The following is a 24375-nucleotide window of genomic DNA, read 5'->3' on the forward strand; positions in this document are numbered from 1 at the left end:
TCAAAAAAGAATAAACTATTTTTTCACTAGCTTCATTTTCTCATCAAACACCAAGCGGCAGAAGCGGTACACAAATTCAACATTCTTGTTTTCTAAGTCTAGTATGTGTAGTTCGCCTTCCTGTTTTTTCATCTTTTATACACGACAAGAGCATTTTTTAACACAAGCAAAAATAGTTAACAATTAAATCAGACTTGATTCAGTTTAGTTCATTTCTGATATTTTGGCACATTCGTATGTGAAATGGATATTTGCAAGCATACAGCTTCGAAACGTCAAACAATTTGTTTTCTTATTCTTATTGTTTTCCAACTTCTGCTTCAGTGCAAAAAATTTTACTGCACCGCTCTCATTCTTTAATAAAAAAAAATTTCAAGATTTTTTATATGACTGTCTATGATCGTGTTTTTTGTGCTTGAAAGTCTTTTTTTGTCTGTGTGAAGCAATTGCGAAATGTGTTGGAGTGAATTTTTTTCTAGAATTTTCTACATATGCTGAACTTTTTTTGAAATTTTGGTCGCAGATCAGTTATTACCTATTTGAGCTTCGTTTTGTTTAATTTACTCTATTTGTTTTTATGGAAAGGCGCCGCGAAAAGTGATGGTTTTGCAAATTGGCCAATTATTTTCTCGATTAAATTCTGTTTATGATTTGGTTTGGTTTTTTCATTGTACAAAAAGTTAGACCAATAAAGATGGTTTAAGCTGAAGCCAACGCCTATTTTCGTACTTGTTTGAGGCCGTATTGCAAATTTAGGTATTTTTGATCTGCCACATTGAAATAGAATCCAAATGATAACAAACAGTAGGATTTGGCTTCATCTTACGCCATTTGTTTTGGTCTAACTTTCCGTACAACGAAGAAGCCCAATTTGATCGCTTGATCTTAAACACACCTTGTCTTTAAGGCACATCTTGGAATCCAATTATACACAAATAATTTTTTAACTTTCTTTTTTTAAAAAGTAGTCCAAACAGTTGAAATTACGCCTGCATGTTGCATTTATAAACGAGATGATATTTTATCTTTTCCAAAAAAGGTATTTTCTTAAACAGAATTTTATTGAGAAAGTAATTGACCAATCAGCAAAACCATCACTTTTCGATGCGCATTTTTATAATAACAAATAGAGTAAATTAAATAAACGACGCTATGAGAGATTTTCAACTGCGGTTTGCTTTATTACTTTTGATTCACATGCTAATCTTGGTAAAAATCATATTCACGTTCACGTCAGCAACAGCTCGAAAAACCAAAATCAATCTGTGGGTATCAATCAACCGCCGTTGAATGTACGTCATAGCCGCACTGTTGTTTAATTTACTTTATCTATCACTATGGAAACGCACCGGGAAGACTGATGACTTTGCTATTTGATCAATTCCTTTCTCGATTAAAATCTGTTCAAGAAAATACCTTTTTCAAAAACATTCAGTTATAATACTTATTATCAATGTTAAACGCAACATGAAGAGGCAATTTCAAATCTTTAATACTATTTTAAAGAAATAAACGGAAAAAATGTTTTTGTACAATTGGGTTCCAAAAATGTGCCTTAGAGACACGGTGTGTTAAAGACCAGGCTCCTGATTTGTACAAAAAGTTAGACGAAAAAAGTTGGCTTAAGCTGAAGTCAAATCTTTCTTTTTGTACTTGTTACAGAGCATATTGCAATTTGGGTATCATTTGATCTGCGACCGAAATGGAGAAAAAAGTTTTTTGCATAGTTGCACAATTCCCGAAAAAACAAAACCTATGTTTCACACAAACAGAAAAAAGATTTTCAGGCAATAAAACACGGTAAAAAATGTAAACCAAAATTTTTTCTAACACGAGCGAGGTTGTCTTTGTTTTTCATTGATGACTTCTAAATTTGATTATTGGATTTTAACAGTAGCTTAGATTGTAATGTATGGTAATTAGGAACTTCTTACAATATTCAAGGAGATAGTTTGCTTTTTAGTTCTTTTTGATCCTGTGTAAGTCACTCCTCCTTATCTAAACTACAGACCCTTCCAACTAGCTATTTGTCCCACAACACCGTCCCCTACCTACCCACCCCCGACCGCACACCTACTTACCTTCCCCCATCCATCTTTTCCATACCCCGTACATACTCGCCTCAATCTCATCCAGCTACCTATCTACCCCCACCCCCCACACCTACTCCCCCCTACCCCACCCCACCTACCCCTATGGGGGTGATAGGGGTAAAGTATAGCAAGAATAGAGGGTGATTGGTGTAAAACGATGCAAGATTAGGGGATAAAGGCTCCATTGCCACCTCAGTCTCTCCTCGTTTTACCCCTCCCCCATTACTTTCTACGCTTGCATCGTTTTACCCCCATGACCCTCTACTCTTGCATCACTTTACACCCCTTGGCGCCCCCTCTTACGTCGTTTTACCTTCATAGTTGCATAATGACAGCCTTGAATTCAGAACGTCTGCCCCCTGAAGCGATGATCTTTCAGCGTGCAACTCGGTTTGATGCTCTTGAAAACCCTCTGATAAAATGTGTTAAGTAGTTTGAAAATTGAGTACCGATCAAAAAATATAAACTATTTTTTCAGTAGCATCATTTTTTCATCAAACACCAAGCGGCAGAAGCGGTACACAAATTCAACATTCTTGTTTTCTAAGTCTCGTATGTGTAGTTTTCCTTCCTGTTTTTTCATCTTTTATACACGACAAGAGCATTTTTTTAACACAAGCAAAAAAAGTTAACAATCAAATTATGAAAATGATGAGCTAATCCAATCAGACTTGATTCAGTTTATTTCATTGCTGATATTTTGGCACATAGTTCTGTGAAATGGGCAATTGCAAGCATACAGTATGGGAACATCAAACAATTTGTAACTTTTTTATTCTTATTGTCTTCCAACTTCTGCTTCAATACAAAAATTTTTACTGCGCTGCTCTCATGCTTTAAGTAGAAATAATTTTCAATTAGAATTTTTTATATGACTGTCTCTTATCGTGTTTTTTTGCCTAAAAATCTTCTTTTTGTTTGTCTGGATTATTTGTTCAGTGTAATGATTAAGACTTATGCTGAATTTTGTTCTAAAACTTTATAAATATGCTGAGCCTGTTTTTTTAAATTTTTGTCGGAGATCAGATATTATCTACATTGCGATATGACTTCAAACGAGAAACAAAAATAGGATTTGGCTTCAGCTTAAGCCATTTTTTATGGTCTAACTTTTCGTACAACGAAGAAGCCTAATTCGTTAGCTTGGTCGTTAACACATCTTGTCATTACAGCACAATTTTAGAATCCAATTTTACACAACTAATTTCTCAGCATACTTTTTAAAAAATAGACGAAAGAGTTGAAATTGCCCACCGCATGTTGCGTTTCTGGTAGATAAAAGGGAAGATATGTGATTTTTTATGCACGACAAGAGCATTTCTCAGCACAAGCAAAAAAAACTTAACATTCAAATGATGATCTTGATGAGCTAATCATATCAGACTTGATTCAGTTTATTTCAATTCTGATATTTTGGCACATACGTATGTGAAATGGATGTTTGCAAGCATACAGTATGGAAACGTCAAATTTGTAAATTTTATTCTTATTGTTTTCCAACTTCTGCTTCATTTCAAAAAATTTTACTGCACTGTTCTCATGCTTTAATTAGAAATAATATTCATTTAGGATTTTTTATATGACTGTCTCTTATCGTTTTTTTGCCTGAAAATCTTTTTTTGTCTGTGTGAAGCATTTGGAATCCAATTTTGCACAACTAATTTCTCAGCTTATTTTTTTTTAAATTGAAACAGTTGAAATTGCCCCCCGCATGTTGCGTTTCTGATAGATAAAAGAGAAGATATTTGATCTTTCCGAAAAAAGTAATTTTGTAAACAGAAATTAATCGAAAATTAATTGAGCAATTACTAAAACCATCACTTTTTGCGGCGCGTTTCCATAATAAAAAATAGAGTAAATTAAACAAAACGAAGCTATGAAATACTTTCAACTGCGTTTGGTTGATATGCACTGATTGATTGTTTTTCCGAGCCGTTGCTGACTGGAACGTGAAAATTGATTTTAACAAGATTAGCATGAGAATCGAAATTAATAATTCAAATCATATAAGGTTGGCCTTATTACTTTTGATTCACATGCTAATTTTCAATTTCACGTCAGCAACAGCTCAAAAAACAGCTCATTAATCTGTGAGCATCAATAAACCGCAGTTGAATGTAATTCATAGCCGCGCTGTTGTTTAACTTACCCTATTTATCACTATGAAAACGCGCCGGGAAGACTGATGACTTTGCTAATTGGTCAATTACTTTCTTGGTAAAGATCAATAATCATAACCTTTATCAAAGATAAACGCAACATGCATGGGCAATATCAAATATTTAATGCTATTTTGAAAAAATAAACAGAAAATCTATTTTTGTACAATTGGATTCCACAATTGTCCCTTAGAGACACGGTGTTTTAAAGACCAGGCTCATGAGTTTGGTTTTCTCATTGTACTGTTAGACCAAAAAAGTTGGCTTAAGCTGAAGCCAAATCCTGCTTTTGCTGCTTAATTGAAGCTATATTGCAATTTGGGTATCATTTTATCTGCAACCGAAATGAAAATTGGCATAGCTGCAAAATTCCTGAAAAAATAACAAACAAAACATATGTTTCACATACACAGAAAAAAATTTTCAGGCAATAAAACACGGTAAAAAAATGTAAACAAAGATTTTTTTAACAAGAGCAAGGTTGTTTTTCATAATTGTTTGAACATTGTTTTCAATAAAGCATGAGAGCGCTTCATTTAGAGTTTCTGAACTGAAGCAGAACTTGAAAAAAAAATTGAGAAAGTTACAAGTTGTTTCGATTAGTTACGATAATTGTTACGTTTCGATACAGTTTGCTCGCAAATATTGATTTCACAGGATCAGTTTTGCTTGAACTAACTCATCAAGATTGACAAAAACGGGTGTCATCAGTTTCAATTAATTTTTTTAAGTAATGTAAGCTGAAAAATTATTTTTGCGCAATTGGATTTCAAAATTGTGCCTTAAAGACACGGTGTGTTAGCCATCAAGCTAAAGAATTGCTTCTGCTCATTGTACGGAAAGTTAGACGAGAGAAAATGGCTTGAGCTGAAGACAAATCATACGTTTCGTACTTAATTGAAGTCATTTTGCAATAAAGATATTATCTGATCTGCGACCGAAACTAAGAGAAAAGTTCAGCATGAGTACAAAATTCCAGAACAAAATTCAGAATCAGTATCAAAATTACACAAAACACATCTTTCAGACAAACTAAAAAACGATTTTCAGGCAAAAAAACAAGATAAGAGACAGTCATTTAAAAAATCCTAAGTTAAAATTTTATTAAAGCATGAGAGCAGTGCATTAAAAAGTGTTGAAATGTAGCACAAACTGGAAAACTATAAGAAAAAAAGTTACAAATTGTTTGACGTTTCCATCATACTGTATGCTTGCAAAACTCCATTTCACAGACGGATGAGCCAAAATATCAGAAATGAATTAAACTGAGTCAATTCTAATAGCATTAACTCATCAATTTCTTTAATTGAATGTTAAGTTTTATGCTTTTGCATAAAAATATTCTTGTCGCGTGTCAAAGTTAAAAGAATGAAAACAAACTAGAGATAGTTGACTGAGCAAACAAGAATGTCGAAATTCTTTACTGCTTTTTGCCACTCTATTTTTGATAAAAAAAAATAAAACTATTAAATAAAAAGCTTTTTCATAAAAGACTGAAATGCAAATTACTTTACAATATTTTTCCGAGGATTTTCAAGAGCCTCAAAACGAGTTATAGGCTGAAAAATTATTGCTTGGTTTAAGGTGCCTAAAAGTTTTTATTGGAAATCCACGTGATTAGGCTACTTTGCAGCAATGCGAAAATAATAATTGCATATACCGTTGTCTAGGTGAATTAAAAAAAAGAACAATAGCAATTTTTTACAAAGAACATATTTTTTCTTGTTTGGATCTGACTCTAAAGCAATTTGCTGAACCGAATCAATTATGTGACAATTTTTTAGTTTAGGTATATACGGTTCTAGATGATTGTTTTGAAATCTTGGTTTCAATTCTCCAAATGTTTTGAAACAAAGCTGAAGTCTGTTGGGAAATGTCATTCCAGTTGTTAGTGTTTGCTTTCCAAGAGTGGTAGCATTTTTGTTCTGTTTTCCGCAAGAATACGCTTATCCTAGTTGAACTGTTTTATTCTATTATTCAATGCTTCTGTCTTTTGCGAAAGAACTCATGAAAAAAATGTGCAAAGAACATCATTGAATTTGATTGCGATTTGTTCTCTATTCGTTTTGCTGGCAACAGAAGCTATATTAGTCCCCAAAATATTTTGAGTAATGATTTACTAGCAACTCTATAAACCGGAAACCAGTTTTAGCAAAACGCTTTACCCGTAAAAATTTTCCCTTCTGTTTTATTTGTTTTCTTTGATTTCTAAATGAAAACAATTAGGGAGGTTTTTTGTTCAGTTTAAATTGACACCAGTTTGACGCCATTCAATTGCTGTTGTCACTTATATAAATAAAGCTAAGGTCCTACAACTAATCTTTGTGCTACACTGTAACCTATTTCCTGAACGGTTAATTCTTTCGAACGACAAACTATAAATTGTTGTCTATTCTGTAAATACGATGCTGTGACCAACGGTGATGATTGTTTTGGATAAATCAGGGAAAGAGCAGTGTTCCTAATTTTTAGCAGGAATCCTAGCACGTATCTTGGAAATTTTTCCAGTAACTCTGCGAGAGCGTCTACAATTGATCGTTGACAAAAGAAACCTTTCTGCTCAATTGACGAAAACTTTGTATTTCATTAGGAATCTCAGCAATTGTCTGTGAATAAAGTTTTCGCAAGGCTTACAAGCGATTGACAGGATAAATTTAATCGGTTGTTGCCAGGATATCTTTTCTGACCTTTTCTAACAAACTGAGACTGCATCAGCCACCGTAAGGTAATCAGGAAAACTATCACTCTGTTGAGAAGCTTTTTTCTTATTTCACAGATTACAAGACTTAGTCTTTTTGATTTAAATTTAGACATAAAATCAATCGAAACTATTTTTTATCTTCAAACGTTTTGCTTCATTAATTTTTTTTTTGAATTGCATTTTTTACTACAATTGAACGCATTGCGTTATCGAAGCACGACATTTCGGATGCTCTCTTGAATATTTTGCGCCAAAATAGGGCCAACTTATATAAAAATTCTACTTACTTGAACAAAATGTCTGGTTTCAGCAAAGTGTTGAATTAGTGCTATCTGCTCTCTTTTTCCTGTGATTAAGCAATAATGGATCTGTAGAAATTTTTCTTCCTATGTTTTCTTTTTCAAAAATTCATTTTCGTACACAATATTTCCTTTTATGTAAATCTTACCTTGGTGTTTTGCTCCATGTACCTTTTTTGTAATTGCCATCATCCGACTCCAATTTCTCTTCAGCGAAACAATAGCTTTTTACTGCTGTTTTTCCTTTTTAAAACAATTCTTCTTTGTTTTATGTTCATTCACTGTTCGCTTAGTTATTCATAAAAAGTTTCCGAAACTGAAGCAACAAGTATATCGAACAAATTGTTGAAGCTCAACGTCTGGCTTGTTGTCCACTGTTTCCACAATTAATAAAAAACATTGAGATTAATTTAGGATTGAGTTTGTGTTTCAGAAATGTTCCTCTAATTTTGTTTTATTGTTTATTCATTGTTCTCCTTTTCTACAGAATTCTGATCAAAAGATTCAATCAACGTTTTTATGTTTCAGTGATCGATCAGTGTTATTTTCAGGTAATCTGATTTCAATTTGTACTGGAAAGCGTTAGATCAATAGTTGAATTTGTTAGTTTAGTTGCAAGAGTATGCTCTTTCTTCCTTGTTGAAACTTTTCGGTCAACATCATCTAGCACTGATAAAATATATGTGCTGTTATTTTTCGGCCGGTTCATGTCTAGGGTGAAAATGCCACAAAGGATTTTATTCATTGAGGACGTTTTACTTACACTTAATATATGATCTATCAATTCTTCTTTCAATTTAGAGTATTCTAAACGTAGGCATTTGCGTAGTTGCTATCAACAGAGGTGAAACCTTGATTTTCATACTGACACTCATGAACGGTAACACTTTCTTGCCTATTTTTCTAACTAACAGGCGATGGTATTTACTAGAAGTTAAAAATCCGAAGACAATCTCCGCTGTTGCACTCTTTATTAATTTTTGCCAGTAACTCATAATCGTGTTGGTTAGAAACTGTTTCGTTCAACGGTTTTTCTAACCATGATCCAAATAAAACAAAAACACTTCTGATATTACAGAAGACAAATTATCTATCAAAAATGGCCTAAAATGAACCAACGTTTGACGTAGACAATACTCTTCCATACAAAACTGCCAACCGAATAGATCCCAAGTAAAAGAAAAAAGACATTTAAGCGTTTGTTCAAATGCCTTATTTTTGTATCGCTATTATCTTGTTTTCGCGAGCTCAGTTTATCTCGTGTGCATGACGTTCGTTGGCGAGAAATCGTCACCAGATGTTAGACAGCTCATTTTTTCTTTTTTTTGTTTACTAATTTTTAAGTTAGGAAACATTTTTGAATTACTAGGCAAGTTTTTAGTAGCAATTTTTTGCGTAATAGCTCATTTGAGGAAAATGGTTTTCAGGCTACATACTCAGAAATTTGAGGCAAACTCCTTGAGAGGTACCAACCGTTTTCCTTATTCTCCTGGAAGAAACCTATTTGTCAACTATTGTTTCTGATTGCGTTTTTTGTTCTTTAAGTATCCTTGTTTTCTATTCAATGTTCCTATTTATTCATTTTGTGGATTTTGAATCACATAGAGCATAACGATAGCAAAAACAATCAACGCAGTTGAGTGAGCAAAAAGTTTTTTTTTCATTGTTTGCCAATATTCAACAGCAAAAATTAACAACAGATCTTCGTATCTGACTCATCATCAAAAAATTGTTTTTACCTGTTAAAAAAACAATTTCAGAGAACAGTTAAATTATGGTCAATTCATTTCAAAATTAGAGACCAATTTTTCCTTTTTTTCATGCCATATGGTTTTCAAGTTCTATTCATCATTTAATGTTTCTTTGAATTCCTTGTCATCAGTAGAGAAACCGGATTTAAAAACTGCTCTGTTTTGGATTGACTTCATTTGAATATGTTTTGCGATTCAATTTTGCATCGAGTTTCATGGATTTCTCATTATTTTTCATAACACGTTCTTTCTAGAAATCGTTATCTGGCACATTCTTCAAAAGGTGCAAAGATTTAGACGCTCTCTTAGAATAAATTACGTCATTACAGAGTACCGAAATCTAGATTCTTGCTAGATAAAATCTTATTCCAATTGTCCGCAGAATGCTTGATGCTGGCCTCAACTGGAGGAAACTTCTCATATATGTATATAAATTTTCTGTTCAACGGGAGAATGGGCGAATATTTTTAGCACCTGATTGAAGCAGTTTTTGTTTTGCAGTTAAAGAATATGGTTGTCCCTAAACTACAAAACATCTACAATCACAGATTGTCTTGGGTTACCTTGTAAAATACGTTCGTTTGGTGAAATATTCACTTTCGCTCCTCCGTATTAAAATTCTAAAATGACCTGTAAAGTCTCTAAATTTTTTGTAAAGTTGCCCTTCTTTTTCTGGATTATAAGGGCATTTCGCATGAAAATACTGTCTTCACTGCTGTATTTTTGCCTCAAACGTCTGCATTCTATCTCTTCTGCAAAATTGGAAAATTCATCAAGCCTTTTATTTACTTGGGTTTTTTTTAATTCAGCCAGCCTAGCCGTTAAAGGCCCCAAAATTGCTTTGTTGTTCACAACCTATACGTACAACTGTAATCTTTGGGTCTCTTAGTCAAGCGCGGTGTCTATTTTTTAGGTTACACAATATAAAGAGTTTCACAATGAAAGAGATCCTAGTAACAATTGCTATGAATGTTTAAGTTTTGTTTAAGTTTGAGCAGAAAAACACCCTGAAAAATTGCAGGAAAGCAAAATTCGAACAATTAAGAAGAACGCAGCAGGCTGTCTAGACATTCCACTCTCTGTCGTGAGAAGAAGGAAAGAAAATTCAAGAAACGAATGTGAGGGCTTCCTCTTGCGTAATTGGAAAAAACACTAGTATAACATATAATATAATACGAACATATAATACGACATAAAAATGAATAATATAATACGACAAAAATACGACAAAAACATATAATACGACAAAAAAATGAATAAACACAAAACTTTGAAATACATTTTCAAAAATCTTTTTTAAGTTTTATGATATTATGCTATCAATGTTATCATTGTCCTTAAAATTTTTTCTTTTCAGGATAAGTTTCGCATTAAATTCTTGTTGCTAGATTATCTTGGTTGAATTTTACTCATCTGCTGAGATTTTTTCCTCTGAAAAGTACTTTTATCCGATCTAACTTTATCTCTTGCTAAAAGCAGAGAATTAAAGTTTTTCTGACAACTTTTTTTGCCAGAGTTCAATATTTTGGTCTACTTTTGAAATGTGCCAAAAAGATAATTTTCGTGATTTGATTTAAGGCTTTCAATTCTGATGAACTGATTTGTAGAACCGTACACGACATTATGTCTAAAGTGTCTTTATTTGATGACCAACTTAAATGTTCACTCTTAAATAAATAACAAAAACAACAGTCCACAAAAAATCAGCCCCAAAAAGTTTCAAACTGCGGTTGAAGCGTTTAAATGTTCTGCGAATAGCTCAGTTACTTTGTTTTTTTTTCTAGAATAAAATGATTGACTGGGAAGTAAAAAAAATCCATTGTACACTAAATATTATCCTTTTCATCATTTTAAAGACTGAGTACTTGCATTAATTTTTACTAGACTGCTTATATGATTTATAGTACAAACTTTTTAAACCAGTTGATTTGAGATCCAAGAATAAAACGGATTGCACGTACATGCTTCACTTTTGACATGTTGCTATAGGCAAAATTACAAATCGTGGATAAATTTCTGGCAGATTGATACCAATTTTAATTGGACTGAATTTAAAACTAAAGGATGAAAATTAGCAAAAGCATTTCCATTTGTTTAAAGTTGAGTGGGAAAAACAAATACAACTGTTCCCACTATATATATATATATATATATATATATATATATATATATATATATATATATATATATATTACTTACATCCTCAGTGCCCAGTTGTTTCACTCTTCACTGTGTTCATTTTCATTTGCTAGTTTTGCTCTTCGTAACCCTTTCTTTCCTAAAAGATGTGAGGGAGAGAAAAATTTTTGTTCGAAATTAGGGAAGAACTGCGTTTCTTTCTAAAACGTTCTTGAAACAGTTGCTTTATGGTGGCTGTTATAGAGCGACGAAGCGTTGTATCGTTATTTCTTTTTGATAAATGTTTTACAACCCACTTAACTGTCTTTCGAACAAACTTGCCTCTTACAAAAGCACAGCACACGTGGCTGGAAACGGAACAATTGTTTAAGCTGAGCCGTGCTTTGCTATACTTATCAACCCTGGTACCGCGACCGCTCTGGTACACTGTTGCAACTCTCCGCACTGCTCATTGATCCCCTAACGCTGCTCCACGGGCACTCTATTCCATGATCAAAGTCCTTTTCTTAGCTACGAAAGCTTATCACTCCGAAAATGAAATCCCCCAACCAGCTACACAAGTTTACGGCTCTACAGTAGAAATCCTCCAATCAGCTACTCAAGCTACTCACCATTGAGCTACGGGAGCTTCAAAATCCACCAGATACTCCACGAACCGCAAACTGTTTTCACCTTCTTGACAACAGTGCTTGTGATTCATTGTTTTTTTGTAGTCCTCCGCCAGTGATTTCAGCATTCTTCTGACATAGCGCAGAGTCACAGCCACAAAAATTTTTCGCGAAAGTAGTTGACTACTTAAATTGGAAAAAACTAATAATGAGAATTTTTTCCTTTAAAAAGAACTTTTATTCAATCTAATTTTATGTTTTGCAGAGAATTAAAGATTTTCTGACAACTATTTTTTGTCAGAGTTCAATAATTTGGTCTACTTTTGAAATGTATCAAAAAGACAATTTTCGTGATTTGATTTAAGGCTTTCAATTGTGATAAATTGATTTGTAGAACCGTACACGGCATTATGCCTAAAGTATCTTTATTTGATGACCAATTTAAATGTTCAATCTTGTCCACAAAAAAATCTGCCCCAAAAAGTTTCCAACTACGGTTGAAACGTTTAAATGTTATGCGAATAGCTCAGTTATTTCGTTTTTTTCTAGAATAAAATGATTGACTGGGAAGTCAAAAAAATCCATTGTACGCTAAATATTATCCTTTTCATCATTTTAAAGACTGAGTATTTGCGATAATTTTTACTAGACTACCTATTTGATTTATAGTACAATTTTTTAAACCAGTTGACTTGAAATCCGCGAATGAAACGGATTGCACGTACATGCTTCACTTTTGAAATGTTGCTATAGGCAAAATTACAAACCGGTGTTAATTTTGTGGCAGATGGACACCAATTTTAATTGGAGTGACTTTAAAACTAAAGGATGAAAATTAGCAAATGCATTTTCAATTGTTTAAAGTTGAGTGGGAAAAACAAAAACATTTGTTCCCACTATATATGTTTTTACTTATATCCTCAGTGCCCAGTGGTGTCACTCTTCACTCTGTTCAGTTTCAGCTCCTAGTTTTGCTCTGCGCAACCCTTTTTTTCCTGTGAGGGCAAGAGAAATTTTTCTTCGAAATTTAGGAAGAACTACGTTTCTTTGTAAAACATTCTTGAAACAGTTGCTTTATGCTGGCTGTGTTATAGGGCGATGAAGCGGTGTATCGTTGTTTTTGTGCGTCAAGAAACTTTGCCAAATGTTTGTTTACTTATTGCACAAGGTTAGCAGTTGTTATATATCTTAGCGTTGTTAGGAAAAGGTTAAAAAAAACAATCCTCAAAAGAAGTTCAGACTGCTAAATTATTCTTATTATTGGTGTTTTGTTCTTATAATTGATCTGATAATAGTCTTGGAGTATCCGTGACAAACTTAGAGTTTATCTGTCATGATTAAGCACGATGAGGAAACCAATACCATCGGCAGATAATATACTTAAACCCTTGCTTTATTCCTTTTTGAGAAATGTTGACCCACTTACCTGTCTTTCGACCAAACTTGACTCTTACAAAAGCACAGCACACGTGGTTGGAAAGGAAACAATTGTTTAAGCTGAGCCGTGCTTTGCTATACTTAGCAATCCTGGTACCGCGACTGCTCTGGTACACTGTTGAAACTCTCTGCACTGCTCATTGATCCCCGAACACTGCTCCACGGGCACTTTATTCCATGATCAAAGTCCTTTTCTTAGCTACGAAAGCTTATCACTCCGAAAATGAAATCCCCCAACCAGCTACACAAGTTTACGGCTCTACAGTAGAAATCCTCCAGTCAGCTACTCAAGCTACTCACCATTGAGCTACGGGAGCTTCAAAATCCACCAGATACTCCACGAACCGCAAACTCTTCTCACCTTCTTGACTACAGTGCTTGTCTTTCATTGTTTTTTGTCTTCCTCCACCAGTGATTTCAGCAACCTTCTGACATAGCTTAGAGGCACAGCCACAAAATTTTTCTACGAAGGCGGTTGACTACTTAAAATGTAAAAGCCTAATAATGTAACCAGATTTTCTAATTAGAAATGATGTTTGACACTGGTGGCAATCAGCACAAAGTCTAGCCACTATTACAATAAAATATCGCTTTTTTACATTTATACTGATCACTTTTGATTTACAATATTCTTGGTTTCTCGTGATATCCGGTCTTTACTGGCATTTTACTATGATAGTTCAGATAACATAGAGATCAAGGATAAAATACCCAAACAATACTTAAACGAATATTTAAGGTTGGTAAAACTATCAACGTTAGCTTATTTTTTTCAATGGTTTCATTAATAACCCAAATGTAAATTAGCAAGTGCTTTGAGATACGTATAAGTTTTCACGCAACAAAAATCTAACACAATCCCTTCAATATTTAGACCTGAATTATTCATGCACGTAAAAGATTGCATTGTTTTTAGATCCTACAATTTTTGACAACTGTTACTTAATTTTTTTCTTCTGAAGCACAGTTGTCCTTTGGAACTCACTTATAAAGCTTTGAAGAAGTGTATGATTTAATTGTTGATACTAGAAAAAGGTTGCTTGATAAAATTGACATAAATAGTGCAATAAAAAGTCTTACTTTCTATATAAGCTCTACTAACTGCTAGAGAAGTGGAAATGTGAAAACTGAAAATTACCTAAAAATGCGTGAAAATAACTCAAAGTGCTGGCGCCAACACTGAATTTTGGCATTTGTTATCGAACACTGCTTTCCTGCTCATTATTCTGGCGCAGGTATTTTGCTGTATCATTGATATACATGAAGTATTAATGATAGTTAATAGAAACGAACATGCAACCTAAAAATTAACAAAGTTAGATGGTGTTAGATTTCAAACCAAATTTGGTCTTAGCCAGGAGGTAAAAGACGAGTAATTTTTGTTCATAGACTAGCTCTGACTTGGAGGGATTGGTTCCCTCTGACTTGGCGCTGACTGGTAATCGTTGTAAGTCTGTCTTCGTTGAGGGAATGGTGTCAGTCTCGGCTTTGATAGCTTTTTTGTATTCTACACACAGCACGTGCATTAATAGCTGCAGCCCATATTTGTTCAATAACACTGAATTTCTTCCAATGAAGTGTTAAGCCTCGCAGCACCAAATTTCTATCATTTTAGACGTAATCTAGCTTCAAAAATCCACAGAAAAATAAAATATTAGGCCTGCTATTTATCGGCCTCTGTTATATTGACAATTGTGGCGACAAATCTGTTTATCATACCACAGTAAATGACATAGTGGGTCTTAGAAATTAAATAAAGTGGGTCTTAGAAATTAAAACCCACTTAACTTTAACTAGGAAATAAACTGGAAAAAGGTAGATGGAAATAAGCCCGCACGAAATAAACCAACATTTTAAAAGTGAATTTCATTCGTGATAAATTATTCGGCTGTTATAGTTTTATAACAAGTCCCACAGGCCTCTGAGGCATGGCCAGGGCCCGCGACGCATGGCCAAACGCGCTAAATGCGCATTTCTTTAATTAGTAAAGTGGGGGTTTATTTCCGAGGGGTTTGTTTTCTATCTAAAATGAAAAGGGTTTTTTCCGTGGGGGTTTATTTCCGCAACCGGAAATAGTAGCGTATGGAGGTAAAAGTTTTCTAATTTTTGGTCTAAATTGAAGCTCATTGTTGCCTGGAGCCATTGGATTGACAATTTGGGGCTAATTTTGTCTGATTTTTTTTCAATCAGATTTTTGATTCAGTTTGTGTGAATTTTTCAGGTACCAAGGTTCGTAAATTAATTTGTAGTTGATATCATTTGTCGTGCGCAAATGTTTTCATTCATTTTTTTGCCTCAGAGGCTACACATTCTGTCTCTTTAGAAAACTTTTACTCAAATTGATCGACTCTAAACTTGTGTTGAGATTTTGGCAAGGAACAAGGAAGCTCGGTAATGTGCGTACGCACACACTGCTTCAACCCCGCTCATCCACATTCTTGACATCATTGGCTAACAAATGATGAAGAGATAGAAAAAAATCAGAAACATACATATCTTTCAATAGATCACTAATGCAATAAAAAAAATGCCAAGTTAGAGGGCTGATGAAACTTGTTGTTATTAGGACGACTTGAAAAGATGATAATGAACAAAACTACAACATTAATTACGACCAAAACTCGATGTCTATATTAAAAAGTCATATCAAAATCAAAATCAATCAAAAAACCTAAACGAAACAAAATGACGTATACTTCAGTAGAAAAGATATAAGACCTCTCCTCAATTGACTGTGTAACAGATCGACAAAAAGCAAAAAGGTACCAAATTCAAAAACACGTTTCTATCTTTCAAAGCCAAATTTTTTCAAAGTGAATATTATGATTAGATATTAACTGAAATCAGTTAAGTGTTCATATATATCTCCAAAGTAAGCAGAGACCTGTCATTATTCGGTGTACGTCATAGGGCCCCAAAAAAGATACCGACAGAAATAAAAATTCAAATCAACTTTGCGCGAAAATGGCAGTGAAGCCGTTAAAACCAAAAACATGTCACGAAGAGCATTAAAAATGATCAATTGCAGCATATTTCGAAGCCAATGGGAATTACAATAATGTTATGACTTAATTAACGTTAACAGAGAAAATCTTTCAGAGTGTACAAATAAAACAAAATCGTAAGAGCTTTATGTAATCTCGTAGCAACAGTAGTGACAAAGACAACTGGCTGAAATTAAAACCGGTAAAAAGATAAAATTATAGCTCACTGGAAATGGATTTTGACCTGTCTTCAAAGAGACTAAGCTGCAAATCGATCGAAAAAAAATGGCGAAGCTCAGAATTTAAGATGTGTTTTTGAAAACAAAGGTTTTCAAAAGTCATAACGGACATGAGATTTCAACGACAAGAGATTGATTTGCATCACCTCAGGAAGCCAATTGGGCCTGTTATTTGTCAGACTTGCTACTTCTAAAGTCAACCCCCGCTAGTCGCTTTGAAGCAAAATGAACAAAAGAAGTCGGATATTTTTAATCAACTTTGCAATTCGGGAACAGGCAATTAGCCATGCGAAAAAACATTAGTGATTCGACTGTTGATCATAATAGAAGAGTGGAGTGATTGGGTGCATGCTTTGTTCATACCAATTTTTGTGTGCTAAAATTGAGGTGTGAAACTATATTTTTAGCAGGAAATTTTTTTCGGGTACAGTTTTGTTCGCTTCATGGTTGTCACAAGGCTATGGTAGTAAAATTGATGTTGTTTTGATACCTTTTTGGTTATAAGTATATTGGTTATAAAAAAGCTGTTTAATTGTTTGACAGATTTTTATGCTTTATTGATTTTTCGCTAATTCAATGAATCTTGTCGGTACACAAAAACTTTTTTTTAATTAAAAATTTTACAAAAAAAGCGAGAAAATTGTCGTCTTTTTTCTCACTATCATCAAAATTATAGATTTTGTGAGTCTACTGTGGTCTTGTATTTTCAAAGCAAAGATTTAAGCTTTTATGTCTTCTTCTAGATATGAAAAATACTGAATATTTTAAACATTTTTTGTTTAATTAGCATTCTTAAGCTTCAGACACCTGTTACCAAAGCCATTCCCTCTCACCAGTTGCTTGAGAACAATTGGCTCGATAATAATTGGATATACTGTTTTCGAGGCCAATTTTTGTGGATTTATCACTTCTGGAAAAGAGAAACCGTGTTTACAAATTCTGCGATTTTTACTGTTACTAATAAATCTGCTACCTGTTGTTGCGACTGTTTCGCACTATTAAGTCGGAATGATCTTCAACGATTCCGGTCAAAAAGGATACGAAAAAAAATCATTGGCCAAAATGATTTTTGCTAATAAAGAGATTCTGTAGGGGTAACTTTAATCCAGTCCTTTAAGATTCTTCCAACAATGTCCTTGTTTTTTTCTCTAATATGCTTGTTATAGATGTCAAATTGTTTTGTAAAGCCGTCGCGAATTCCATAGGATAGACAACGAAGGGCCAAACTTTCATTTTTGTTCATTTTCTCCCAATCAAAGTATATATTTGCAAATCGTTTAACAGGCAGCCTTTGCACCCCACAAGATTCTTCCAGCTTCCTATTTTCTTCCCTCAATTCTTCAATTTCATCCGTGCAGTTTAGGGAACTGCAAAATTTACTTTGAAACTCGTGAAATTTTTGTTCAAATATGGCTGACGACCGTTTGTAAAACCACATTGATCGATTGTGATACGACAAAAGCGTTGTCATGTTTGAATGCGACATTCTGAATTTACCTACGCTAATCTTTTTCTTAGTATAGGCAAAATCAGATAAAGGTAAACAGGTAAATTTGTGGAGCATTATCAGTCCTTCGTCAATTCGATCGGTGGGTATAATTAAATCGAACTCATTAGCAATTTTTTCGGCGCATGATTTGAAAATAAAATCGTCGGAAAACTTTCGGCATTCGTGGAGTATAATAGATGTTCCCCCATTTGTGAAAGGGGCTAATATTTTGGATTTCGTCCGCTTTTGGAAAAGTTTTAAGGTTTTGTGAAAGTTGGAAGGGTTGTAATGATTCTGCAGCTTGTAAAATTTTATCATAGAATTAACCTGATCGTAAACATTTCGTGTTGTTGAAATCCACCAACAATCTCGCTTCGGGAATATATGTTTGAGCTGCGAAATCTTCAGTTTAAAATGCGTCAACGAATATCCAGGCTTACCGCCATTTCTTTTAAGATATGAATGAACGTTCTTTTTTGTCATAATCTCATATTTGTGATAATGCGTTGCTATGTGTAGAAGAATTGCTGAAATAGTCGATCCAGCTACTTTTACATTCTTTGAAAACATAATTTTGGTTTTGTTTGAACAATTTTTCTGTTGCGAATCTGTTTGATAATAATTGTTTCCGATGTCATTGTTAACTAAATTAGGCAAAACATGAAAATCTAGAAATGAATGAGGCTGGAAAAAATTATACCTCACTATAAAAAGACAAATCAAAAAGAAGAAAATAACAACTTTTTTGTCAAACCTAGTCATTTCGTCAGAAAATTTTTGAAATGCGGTAAATTTGGAAAAATTTGAATAAAACTGATTTCAAGGATTGAATAACAGTAACTCTCTATTTTTTTTTCAAATGAAATTGGGAGAGCTAAAGCGCAAGTAACCAAAAATTAATGTTCCGAATCAACTTTAGTGGGGGTGGGGTGGAGGAGCTATGTGCTCAAGCTTTTCTTGTTCAGTCAATTTTGGCTGATCGATTTATTCATCTTAGAAGGTTGTGAGTGGTATCCATAGCGAGCCCGTCAAGCGCATTACATCAAATCAAAGAGTTTTTGTTGAATTTTCTCTTCCGAGGAGTTACCGAGGTGTCAAATTTTGTGAGCATTCGGTTGTTTTCCCTTATTTTTGTTCTCACTTTCCAAAATTTTTTAAAAGAAGTTAGATAAGATAGTTAGTTAAGATAGTGGAGGGCTGCTGATTTGTTTGATCAACTTTTAAGGCTGAAATTTTGCTTAAGCTAGACATCTTTTTTTCACAAAATGGCGCCAAATATGCTTCTTTAGTACAATTTGTCTGCAATTATCGGTTAAAAAACACCTTAAAATCTGCCGACAACATTTTCGTTTCACCAGATCATGGCTATTTTACTCCCGCTTCTCAAAAATGTTCTGATAATTATTTTCGGTCATTCGTGAAGTTATTCGATATTTATCGAATATGCATAATTTGTGCTTGAAATTAAGATTTCTTGGTTTAGTTATTTATTGCGTTTATATAGATACGTATTTTTAATAGAGGCACTGCAATCAGAAGGCTACTTCTGCTCGCATCATGGATTTTAACAATCAAAAACGATCCGGATTGTAATTATACGCTGTCTTTTGAAAAATTTTATAGCATGCTAATTGCAGACAAAACCGCTATCATGAAGAAGTTCCATTAGCGATCCCATTTGGGTTGAAACGAAGCTCAATGACAAAAAACCGTCAGTTTTCATGGAACAGCGCACGGTTTTTATGACAAAGACAAAAATATTTTTTAATGTTATCTTCAAAATGATTTGATAGAGTTTGGCTCGTAATTGTTGCTTTTACTATTTTTCTGAGTTAGTTGTCATAAGTAACGTCCAATTGTTTTTTTAAGAGATGTATTAGTGTAATTATCAAATCGCTTCAGTTGATAACTATTGGCACTTACATCTTTGAATATATTTAATTTAGGAGAATGAGTGAACTCTCAAACATTATTACTTCTTTGATCCTATTTCTGTCCACGTGTAGCTAAATTTTTTTATGTCCAGTATTCTTCTCAAAAAACAAAGTTAGATCAATTAAAGTTTGTTTCTTGTTTTGACTGAATGCTTTTTGTTTTGACTGAAAAACACTTTGACTTTTGTGTTTTTGCCAATATTTAAGGCTCTACTTCAACCTTAAAATGAGAGCTATCACTCAGGACAAAAAGAAGCCCAAAGGGGCACATATAGAATGAGTAGAATGTTTTCATTGAATAGCCAGCATTTTCATTGGCCTAGATTATTTTACTGCAACTTTTTACCGAATTTTATATTTTATGTTTTTTTTGTACTACGAATAACAATCGAAAACTTCTTATGAAAAATAAACTACGTTATTACCATGAATTGATAGCTAAAGGTTTTTTTTTTACTTTTTGCCCGTTGTTCTCCTTTTTGTCAACTTGTAACCGAATCCCATTAACGGCAGGTTGTTTCGACACAATATCAAGCAAATAATAGTTTTTACTGGTTTTCCTTACTCAACCGAGGTTTTTGTGATTTTGACACTTTAAGGTATCTTTAAAAATTTTTGAAATTTTCATACTGTTAAAAAGTTTTTGCTTTACTGTCGTCTTTCCAGAGTTTACTTCTGTTGTTGTTAGCTCATCAAAAAATCAGCCAATGCTTCCCCAATTAAAGTTTTTTAAAATAAAATGAAGCGAAATTTTGATCGCCCAAGTCAACATGAACAATAGTTTTAGTCAACACCTTATAGTTTAATAGCCACTAAAATTTGTTTTCAAAGGTTAATTGCATTTCTTCCAGTCGTGGCTATATTTTTTTATCATTTTATAGTCCTCTGATTAATCATCGTTATTGAAAGGTACGGTCCTATGATTTAGTATCGTTAATGACAGGTACGGTTGGCTTCATATGGTGTTGTATTTGCATTGGGTTGTTATCAATCTAATATTTTTGTAATTGCAAGTTTTTGTGTTCATATGACTTTTGAAGTTACTTGGTTTACAAAATTGAAGGAGTTTTTAAATTTGTCCACTTTTAGTTCGACTTGTTATTTGTATCATCATAGTCAGGTCCCACCAGCTACATATTTAATTACAATAACTTTAATTAGAATGTGTTTTATGTGTTTTATCTGACGCTATTTTAATCGTTACTAATTGTTTCTTTTTGTAAAAAAGTATTGTGTTTTTATTTTTGTTTTTTACTAAGTTATTTTCTTGTTTTCTTTTGTTGTCTGTCTTTTCTTGTAGTCTCATTATTGCAGTTCTCATCGGTCCTCTAATGTGGCATTCACTGTTTCTTCAGTATTTTGATGTTACAGCCAATTTTAACTCATCCGCCCACTATGTGATAGTTTGTAAGTTCCCTATCTCTTCCTCATTTGGTTGACAATTTAGTCAAAATATGAAGCGGGTTCGGAACATTATGTGCAAACGCACATTACCAAGCCTCCTTGTTGTTTTTTTTCTACTTCTTTTTTTTGCCTGAAGGTTCAAATTTCTGGTTACCACGGTTAAAATTTTTTGCCAGGTTTAAAATTCATAAGGCCACTATGAAACTAACTGATGTAAAAACATTATTACCCAGTGCTTTAACGTACCACGCAAAGTTGACAATCAATTTAAAGTTTCAACTGAACAGTAAATAAAAGAGACGGAACGCAAGTTTTCATTTGGAAACAAGTACCTTTATGTGATAACGCAATAATAGAGAAAGCGATTCAAATAATTGCGATGAAGCTTTGCAGTGGTTATTTTTCGTTTACTTGTGAAGTGCCTCTCTATTTAACAATAATGTGATAAATTATAATGTTTGCTGGCAATAGCTCAATCAGCATTATCCTTGTACTCTTTGCATCTATTTGGTGCATATTGAGAACAGGTGATACTTCACGTTGACAAACACATAAAATTAACAATTGCCTCTTTGTGTTCATTGTTAAATGGCTCGCGTTTTTTGCGGTATTGCATGGCTTTTTAAAATCAAATATGACAATATGGTACAAACACCATTGAAAATAGTTATAAATTCGTGTGACTAGCGTACTGTTGATCCATTTGTCCTGACATCCATTTTAGCGGGGTAGGAACTATACGCATAGCGGTCTTTTTTTGTTTAGTCAATTTTGCCCGATCGATATACAGGGCCGATGTACTAGAACTTTGGTTTCAATGTTTCGGCAATTTCAATCTAAAACACCCTGATTTGTGACGCTTGTTCGGTTTTTGTCTACGTTTATTTTAATATTATTCCACTTAGCAACTATTTTTTATTGCAGATTCCAACTTTTTCCGCCTGTGCTATCAAATAGCTTTTTGGTCCAAACATTTCATCCACAGAATAGGAAAGAATTGAAAATTTGTTGATTTCAACTTTCTTCTCTCAATCTTTCACTTTGGTTCAGTCAGACAAGACGATAATGAATTAACCACTTAAATTTTGGGATCACTTTTTTTTCTCGAGAAGATAAGTTTGTAATTTCTTTAAAAGTACAGTAAACACAAAAGAAAATATAATGAAATTTACCTAAAAGATAAATCTGCAGTTCTTCAATTTATATTTTTTGTACGAACCTGTAATGCTGCAACGTTGTAAAAACAACTAACCAACGCGTTTTAACATTTTTTACACGGAGGAAAGAAGAACGTTTAATTTCAATGAGAACAGAAACATAATAAATGAAAACAACTACGTATTTTTTCATACTATTCAAAATATAGTTTAATCTGGTTTTCACAAAAAAAAGACGTTTTTAAAGCAACCACATGTTTGCATTTTATTGATTACACCCGTAGCCATTTGTCAAATTTAATTCAATTCAATATAACTCTGAAAACGTTCCGAAAGTCTCACTTTCAGTGCCGAGTTTTCATTACAAATATTTACACTTAAAATCAGCAACAATTTTTATTACACATGTATCTGATTCTGCGTGGAGATATATATGGCCTTAATTGGCTTTAAATTTCTTCTTTTTGAGATGGATTTAAGAATTAGGTATGAAAATTTTTCGAAAAACATATCCAGTTTCTGCTGAAGCCCCTTTAAAGATATAACGCTTCCACCATTAATATTAAGATCCAGCAATTAAACATCCGGCAATTTGGGAGTTTTGTCATTAAAAGTAATTTTTGGATGAGTCTTTTTTGTGTAATTTTAATCTGAAGAACTCGATTTAGTTGCTTGAGGGGCAGGCTGAAGTAGATTTTTGGGATATTGAGATGGATTTGCAATACTCTAGTGAATTGTGACCGGGAACTAAAGACTAAAAACGGGTCAAAAAATTGTCGTTTGATCTAGATTTTTAAGTTCTGGACAATGGGTTAAGTAAACCGACTTTGTAGCGTTCTATATGGCAGAAGGTTTCTTAAAATCGCAACAAAAGCTAGCATCAATTAATTAGAAAGACTCTTTTCTGAGACGTATCGAGCATAATCAACCATAACTGCTTAATCTGCTAAAAATATGATCTGTTCTTTTCCAATTCCCTTAAAGACGGTGCTTCGCAGTTGCTCATTTTTTCTGCCGTGTCATATTTAACCGCCAGGGATTTCATTAATATTTTTAATCATCTTTAGAGTCCAACCATTTAACTTCATACCCATGTTAAGGACTTCATGTCGAATAAATTTTTTTATGTTATTTCTTTTCTATTTTCCTGCCGGGAACGCCTGCCTCTTCTTCAAAGATTGTTTCGTAATGTTGCAGTTTTTTAGTTAAATGAAAATATTCCAATGTTGTTCATGTAAGGACAAGATAACAACTGAATGTAAAGCAGTTTAATTAGCGTCAGTGTCGCGTGAAGTTTCAACAATTCTGGGCATGACTTGACAACTCTGATTTCTGTTTGCATTTTAAAATTTTTGTAAAAACAAAGAATCTTGATAAATTTACATTCAGCAATCCTTCTGTTCACTTTTTTGATGATCCCTTACTTTTCAACAATACTATGCAAAAATTTGATGACGAAAAAAAAACTTTTGAATAATCAAATTTTATGTTTCTTTCAATCTCAAGCTGTAGAAGATTCATGTAATAGAGTTTTATAAACAAAATTAAAAGTATCAGTAGTATGAACAATATGCAGGCGCACGTTACCGGGCTTCAGTGTTTTCTACTGACAGCAAGATTTGTCAAACTAAGTACCTTTCTAGCAAAGGAGGAAAGTTCAGGAGGAAAGTTCAGTTAAAATTAATTTAGCGAAAATCTAGCCAAATAGAAAATTTGGCAAAAACTCAAAAAATCAAAAAAGACAAATATGTAAATTATCGAGAATTGTGCAAATTTTAAATTCCAGAGCATTCCCATTATGAGCGGAAATAAAACTAGCCATCTTTGCAGTTTGAGAAACTGTGTAAGCAGTTTTTAGGATTGTCCTTTCCGCATATTTAAACAGCGAGTTCTAAACTATCAGATTTGGTGCATTTTTGATGAAAAACTGAATATTGGGACATTTAGCCTAAACTTTAGCAAAAAATTGACCAAACTTTTC

At 33.4% G+C, this 24375-nt stretch overlaps 1 protein-coding gene across 1 annotated transcript in view; it reads left to right on the top strand.

Annotated features, from left to right (window-relative positions):
* Positions 1–24375, top strand: part of LOC142349599 (uncharacterized) — a 73271-nt gene that overhangs the window by 17427 nt on the left and 31469 nt on the right. The gene's annotated exons all lie outside the window — the stretch shown is intronic.

This window comes from Convolutriloba macropyga, chromosome 11 (genome assembly GCF_964194025.1).
Source record: "Convolutriloba macropyga chromosome 11, txConMacr16.3, whole genome shotgun sequence".
NCBI classification, from domain to species: domain Eukaryota; kingdom Metazoa; phylum Xenacoelomorpha; order Acoela; family Convolutidae; genus Convolutriloba; species Convolutriloba macropyga.